We start from the raw sequence: 6,299 nt of genomic DNA, 5'->3' as shown, positions 1-6,299 counted from the left end.
TCCACGGCACATAACAACAACAATAGTCCTGGTTGGCTGCTAGAGGATAAGCACTGGACTGCTAACCAAAATGTTGGTGGTTCAAACCTACCAGCTGCTTCTTGGAAATCCTATACAGGGTCACTATGAGTCAGAACAGCAACAACAATAGTATACCTTCTTTTTTTTCTAGAAGTGATATGGGAAGACTAAGATTGACTAGCTGACTCCCTTATTTTCTATTACATGCAAATAGACATCACACAGCAATTCACCATCTGATACTCTGAGAATCCATCATAACCATGTGTGGTGTCGTGACTTATTGAATGCCTGTTCTAGCCATAGTCTGCAACTTCCACCAAACATTCTTGCCATATTAGGTCTGCTCTTGTAATGATTTACAGGTTTGGAAACCCTACACAGGGTTCTAATGAATTGGAACCAACTCCATGGCATATGCCACCACCACCAGGTTTGGTTAAGAGAAGTGTGGGAGAAGAGGCTTGTAGGATTATATGATTCATTCAGTTGTGAGTGGTTAGCAGAGCTAATTGTGATTGTAAAAATTTGAAGCTCTACCCAGCTGGGGGCCTGGAGGGCAAGCAGTGTGAGGAGACCTGGGGACTCTTGGGCCCAGAGCCAGTGGCGTGGCCACGGAGGACTCGAGAGGAGAGTGGAGCTACCGGCTGATAAGAAGAGAGGGCATGTGCACAGGAGCACCCACACTTTCAGATGAAACCCACATGACCTGGACCAGATGACTGGATGAACTTGACCTATACCTATGGAGCAGCAACTCAAAAGAAGGAACAAATCCTTACAGCAAGAATCATTCCCACCCCCTCCACACACAGAGTGGATGGAGATGGGCAACTTGGACATTGGATACTCAAATGTGGAGGGGGGAAACTACAAAGGCAAGAAGTGACTGGCTTACAAGCCTTCAAAGGGGATCCTAGTGCTAGGGAGCATGGAGGAAGGCAGAATCTCCAGTGGGTACTATTCAATCTGTCTGGGCAGAGTGGATGAAAGGAAATACAGATGGGTAACTCGCGATACTGTAGTGAAGAATGCTTATCAGGACGGATTATGAGGGTTGGAAATGCAAAGGTAGGCAATTTGGAACAAGGAAGGGAGTGATTAATTCTACAGGCTAGGAGCTATCTGGGACCTTCAACAGAGAAGAGTCTAGAGCTCTGTCAGAAACAGGAGTGGGGGATGTTAGTGTCATCAAAGAAGAGTCAGGAATGGATTGTGTCCTTTGAACCCAGAGATTCCCTGTGGGTTGAACTTCCTGGACCCAGGGACAGAAAGATGTGACACTAGAGGAGTGACAGAAGAGCAGCAGCAGCAGAACCAAGAACCAGAGAATGAGGTAAAGTGGCATACTTCCCCTTCCATGGAACAAGTAAAACTTTGGTTCTACAGGCACTTACGGAAAAGTCAGGCTTGCTGACCCACAGAATTAGAGTCAGGTATCTTCAGGCTGAGACTTATGATGGAGTGGTGTATCCTGTAGGCAGTTATCAGAAGTCTGAAAAGAGCTTTGTAATATTGGCTGAGCAGAGAGAGGCCTGCCTCCGGGCACCACTGAGGAGAAGCTGTCTTGAGTGGAAAAAGAATTATGGTCTTACATTGTAACCTGGGAGAGATTGTATGGTTGGAGACATCATTTTTTTTATTCCTTTTTTTTTTTTTTGTAATTTTTTTGCTCTATGACAATTCTCAAAGATGCAAAACTCAGTAGCTCTATGCAGAGTCACTGTAAATCAACACAATGCAGATTTTTCTAACTTCTTCCTAAATTTTCTGAAATCTATAAAAATATTCAGAAAGTTGTATTGTACTATGGTTTTGTATTGTACGTCATGATAATTTTTACAGTGGTCTTTTTTTTTTAAGTAAATCATAACTAATGTTAACAAAAAAGTATTTTTACATTGAAATATAAAATACTAAACATTTCAGTGAAAATGGAAGCATGGTTCATTCAGAAAGTTAGATCTGGTGGGTAAATCAATTGAATATTTGCATTTGGAGAACTAGAGCCCTTTCAGGAAAAACTATGGCCAATTCCAGGTTATATCTTAGTTTAAAAAGGAATGTTTTGCTTTATTCAATAAGAAAAATAATATAAAACTGAGTACTCACTATAAATAAGCCACAGATCTTTCAAGTTCCTGAACTTATGTTGTTGGTTCATGGAAACTTGTTCTCAAATGTTTTGGCAATATAATAATATGTTCCCCATTTATGAGTATTTCAGAATTTTACTAAAGTGTATATTAATCATAGCAAAAATGGTATGTCACTTACACATGTTCTGGCAAAAGTCCTCATGGTATTTTATAATAATAAAGAGTTGGTATTTACCTTAACAACCATGTCAGTCTTTAAAACACTGCACATACATCAATAAATGGTTGTCACTGACAAGCAGTTAAATATGAAGAATGCCTCAGAGATCTCTCTTATCTTACAGGCTGTTCACCTTTTGTGTGCAGCTTCTTGATGAGAGATTTCAACACCAGAAAATGACACATAGAACAGATCTGTCTATCTTTGTAACATTTTTCTGAGGGATCAGAGACATTTGGTCTCTCCTCAGAAGTTCTTCTGTATGATTGTCAATAGGGATGAGAGGAATACAGTTAATCCAACCAAAAATAAGTAAATAAACCCAGTTACTGGAAAATTTTAGATAAGATCTATACAAACTTACAAAGCTTGGGAAAAAAAAAAGTAACAGGAGGGTGATTGTCACTAAGACATTTTCTGTTTAGAGCTATGTTTTTATTTCAATTTCAAATAGCATTTACACATCTGTTGTTGTTCTTGTTAGATGCCATCGAGTCGGCACCGACTCATAGCGACCTTATGCACAGCAGAATGAAACAATGTCCGATCCTGGGCCACCCTCACTACTGTTGTTACACTTGAGTCCATCGATGCTGCCACCTGGCCGATCCATCTCGTTGGAGGTCTTCCTCTTTTTCTCCGACCCTCCATCTTACGAAGCATGATATCCTTCTCCAGCATCTGTTCCCTCCGGACAATATGTCCAAAGGATAAGAGACGAAGTTTGGTCATCTTGGCCTCTAAGGAGCACTCTGGCTGCCCTTCTGTACTAAAAGAATATTCTTCTTTTTTTCAGTTTCAGCATTCCCCACAAAGAGCAGATGCTAGAGTTGTGATAACTCAGAATGTATATTTAGAAGTCTTGAGTTCAAACCTAAACTCTGAGATGCTTGACCATTCTTACCATTGTTTCCTAACCTGTAAAGTGAGAGTGATAAAAACAAGTGTTGCTGTTAGCATTAAGTTAGAAAACATACACTGAAAATATTTTGCCAACTAGAAATCATTATACAATGTTACTTCTAATATTTGAAGCTATGTTCAAATTCCCATGGCTGTCTTGATTTAGTGATAGAATTCTCACTTTCCACTTCGGGGTCCTGGATTTAACTTCTAGTCAATGCAACTCATACCCAGCCACTACTCATCCATCACTGGAGGTGGTAAAGATTTCAGGGCAGCTTCCAGAGTAAGATAGACTATTCAAAAAAGTCATGCAATTTACTTTCAAATATTAGTCAACGAAAGCCCTATGGATCACAATGGTTGTATCTCACACTCATCAACAGGCACCATTTTTGTCTCATCGTGCATGTTGTTATTGTTAAGTGTTGTTGGGTCGGTTCCAACTCATGGTGACCTTGTGTAGGGTTTCTGAGGAGTGGCTGGTGAGTTTGAACTGGAAACCTTGCATTTCAAGATGACCTTGCTGTTCAGTGTAGTGTCACACATAGGATCACCATAAGTGGAAATAGACTTGACAGAAACTAATAATATGATGATATTCCCTTAGCATGGTCAGAATGGAGTAGAAGAATATTTAAGTCTTCATTAATAAGCTAGGCTATATAAAATAGCACTGTCTGTAGTCTATGTTTGTGTGTTGTTGTTGTTTTTCCTGAATGAAAACTTTATTGTTAGCAGCCATCAAGTCTGATTTATGACAATCTCATGCATGTCAGAATAGAATGTAGTGCTCCTTCACTATGTTTTTGTTGTTGCTAAGTACTGTCGCGTCAATTCCGACCCATAGTGATCCTGTATAGGGTTTCCAAGGATCAGCTGGTGAGTTTGAACCACCAACCTTGTAGTTCAAATGGCTTTGCAGTCTGGTGCATTAACCCACAGTGCCACACCAGGACTCCTCCTTTATTTTTGCTGAGAATGGGCTCTTCTCAACTCTTACAATCTAGGCTTCTGAAAGTAAAAGATTACTGAGCTAGACGATACTGAGGCTTGATGTGGTCCTTATAAACACCACAGTAGGAATCAGACAAACATAAGTTTTTGAAAATTCAAGAACCATTTCATATTTTAAATGAGAGATGTTACATAAAGTATATTGCTCTCAAGGTGTCAGATACAGGAGACAGTTTCATTGAGTCTAAGGAAATGAGAAACTGAGAGAAAGAAAAACCCACAAATGCAGTTGGGACTGAATGAAATGGTAGATGATTACAAAGGAGGTTTCTGTAACTCCTGATCTTTATATCTTTATAACCTGGTATTTCACTGTTAGTTATTTAGTCTGACATTCAATTACAAACAACAGTACCATTGAGTTTTGTAATGCCAGTGCTTCTTTTACCCTTTAATTCAGACAAAGCTCCAGTAGAAAGTATTCTGTTTAATGTTTTCAGCTAAATCAGATTTGCAAGGTTATGTTACTCACAGGTCACATCAGTGTAGCTCTCTTATCTCTATCCTCTCTTTTCTGAGGAAATATGCCTATCAACCTATGTAATATTTTTTTAAAGGAATAAAAAAAAAAATCTCAAATGATCACTTATCCTGACTTCCTAGGATTATCACTATAGGATTCACCATCATTAGGTCACACAGTTAGCAGTTCAGTACTTAGCCTATAGCACTGGTCTGTGTTATTTCAAAACACACTCTGTTACTAGACTGTTGATCAGAAGGCATTTGTCAACACAATTCTCTGATCTCAAAAATATCTAAGAAAATAATGATTAGTACTTGCTCATTTATATTAATAAATGCCCTTTTCAAGATTTTCAGAAGTTAAAATGAATATTATGAAAAGCAAAACATAAAAGAGCATCTAGATGCATTTAATAAAAAAAATAGATTTAATGTAAATAAGGGACCATATTTCCCTTAGTCCAATTAGTTCAACAAATATTTTATCTTCTCAGAATGCTGACTTTAGTATTTTTTCACCACATGTTATCAAGCTTAGGATCTGATATTCCTATGAATATGATTTTGAAAGTAAAGACCTTAAGTATCATTATACCTAATAGCTCATGGCATTGGGTGCCAGGCACTGATGTAAGCAAATTTTCTGTATTAACACATTTAGTTGCATCAAAACTCATTGAAATAGATTACATTATTTTACTTATTTCACAGGTAGGATATGAGGTGCAAATAGGTTGACTTGCCTAAAACTACATAGTAGTAACTGGCAGAGGCAAGATTTGAGCTCTAGGTCCACTGCCAGCCCTGGACTTCATCCAACTGCAGAATAGGAGGCCTCTTTGAGCCTTATCCCTTCTAGAGCTAAATTCTTAATCCAGTCCTATGTACTGTGTGTACGCCATATAGTCTGACCCATGTGCCTATCTCACAATTGAGCAAATCAATGAGTTCACCAATATGCAAATGCTTTTCCAATTCAACAAATGTAGGCCTCTTTTTAACTATATCCTGCCTGAGGATCTCTTCTTCTGAGGTCTTTCCTCCTGGGGCCTGTCAATTAGGCAGTCAGGATTGTAGTTACTGGAGCTTTATTGTCCCTGATTCCAAGCACAGGCTACCTTGGCTCCCTTTGGTAGTTAACCAAGGCCCAGATTTGTCACCTCTAGGGCAGAAATAACAGATGTTCAATTCAATTAAGCATTCACTTAAAGAAAAGAGGATAAATTCACAATCTTGCTTAAGTCTCTACTAAAAGGAAATCTCTCATGTCTTCTGTTTTAAAGACAAAAAACAAACAAACAAACAATCACAACAACAAAAAAAGACCTCCCATAAATGTTGTTGTTATGTGTCATGGAATCGGTTCCTACTCATAGCAACTCTGTACAGGGTTTCTGAGGCTGTAAATCTTTATGGGTACAGGAAGCCTCATTTTTCTCCCCTGGAACAGCTGGTAGTTTTGAACCGCTGACCATGAGATTAGCAGCCCTATTCGTAACCACTACTCTACCAGATCTCCTTAAATAGAAGCTGTTTTATATCTGTACCCTGGTGAACTTGTCATATATATATAT

The sequence above is a fragment of the Chrysochloris asiatica genome, unplaced genomic scaffold (genome assembly GCF_000296735.1).
Source record: "Chrysochloris asiatica unplaced genomic scaffold, ChrAsi1.0 scaffold00058, whole genome shotgun sequence".
NCBI classification, from domain to species: domain Eukaryota; kingdom Metazoa; phylum Chordata; class Mammalia; order Afrosoricida; family Chrysochloridae; genus Chrysochloris; species Chrysochloris asiatica.
This window is presented reverse-complemented; position numbering follows the sequence as displayed.